This window comes from Poecilia latipinna, unplaced genomic scaffold (genome assembly GCF_001443285.1).
Source record: "Poecilia latipinna isolate Pla-1442-1.1 unplaced genomic scaffold, P_latipinna-1.0 Scaffold2874, whole genome shotgun sequence".
Lineage (NCBI taxonomy): Eukaryota > Metazoa > Chordata > Actinopteri > Cyprinodontiformes > Poeciliidae > Poecilia > Poecilia latipinna.
Window position 1 is genome coordinate 1 of NW_015115490.1, and position 1,562 is coordinate 1,562.

The window sequence follows — 1,562 nt, forward strand, 5'->3', positions numbered from 1 at the left end:
GAGTTGATGAAACCTGCAGAAATGTTGTTAATTGATTAATTGCTTGTTGCTATAGGCTTATAATATCAACATAAGTTAAACATAAAAGGCGTTTCCCATGTACCCTCGACATCGTTTGTTTATTTCATTTTTACACTTAATAATCCTAATTTAAATCTTTAAAATCTCCTGAATACGTTCTCGTTGCTCACACACGTTGGATTTGCTGATGGTCTCCACAGATCCTTCATGGCTTCAAGGAGCAGGTCGGGGAGGAGAACTGGCAGCAGTTTTCAGAGCAGTTCCCCCCACTGCTAAAGGAGAGACTGGCAGCCTGCTACGGCGTTTAGGTTCTCCACACCCACCCAATAGGTAAGCCACCACACATCGAGCTGAAGTAAAGAAAAACTGCATCGTTCCTCCGTTAACGTCTTCATGTTGTTTTGTGGTTTTGTCTTCAGGTGAGCCAGCAGGAGGAGGGTGAATGGGAAACTCATCCATCTGTGTATTGCACGGCCCTGATCTGGGGGGAGGGAGAGGGACGCTTTTGGCCGCTCCCCCTGATGGACGGCCCCCACGCCCTATGTGTTTGTCCATAGAGGGAGGGTGCGCGGGTGGGAGGGAGGGACAGGGGGGACACCTCTAGATTAACTAGGCAGGGACCTGACACAGAAAAACAAAAAACAAAACAACAACTAACTGGTAGGGACAGATAGAGGAGGAGACCAGCTGGAAAAGAGAGCAGCACAGAGAAAAGTTCAGGGACAGACAGGGAGGGGATTCACTAACAAGGCAGGGACAGCAGGCAGGAGGAAAGCTTGTTTCCTGGCTGGAACGACAGGGAAAGTTAGGATTTTAATGGGATTCTTAAACTTAAACGAGTAGCTGGTTGCTCAATAGACTCACAGACATTAAGTTGTACATGCAGTACCTGGGACAGACTGTGGGTGGCACTGTGGTTTAGACTTTTTACAGACCTACTACACGTAGCTAGGGACAGACAGGTAAAAAAAACAAGCTCTCTAATAACTTCTTTTTTCTGGGGGAATAGGATTCAATATCAAATACTCCATTTGTGCTCCACCCGATTCTGCTTCTCTGTAAGATGATCTATCCTCATCCATCTTTCCTACCTTTCATTCTTACCAGAGTGCTGCTTTACAGAGCTATCATCTATCACACATATTGCTGTCTACATGTTTTTTTTCTACCTGATCGAACGAGACAGAGAGAGCGAGAGCGTGGGGAAAACTTTTCCCACCGAAAAAAAACAACATTCCTCTGGGACGGGGGGCTTAGGGCTAACACTTCTGTTTTCTCACCTGAGCGGGAGGAAATCGTACAAAGAAAGCGCATCCTTAGTTTCGTCTCCAAGGTTCGGCTCAACGCATGCATGTTGCAAGTTTGTAAATCCTGATTTCGGCATTCTTTAACGGTGTGTGAAATGTGTATTTTTTTTTTTTTTTTTTTTTTTTTTTTTTTTGGACATGGTACCAAGCTAAAACTTGACTCCCCACCGCAATGTCCTTGGCACCTGTTGACTGTGACCAAGTGTGTGTGTGCGTGTGTGCGCATGTGACTGA

At 45.6% G+C, this 1,562-nt stretch overlaps 1 long non-coding RNA gene across 1 annotated transcript; it reads left to right on the forward strand.

Moving 5' to 3' along the window:
• Positions 1-185: 185 nt before the first annotated feature.
• LOC106939442 (uncharacterized) lies at positions 186-993 on the forward strand. Its single transcript, XR_001422843.1, has 2 exons — positions 186-351; positions 441-993. It is a non-coding gene; the product is annotated as an uncharacterized LOC106939442 (long non-coding RNA).
• The last annotated feature ends 569 nt before the right edge of the window (positions 994-1,562 follow it).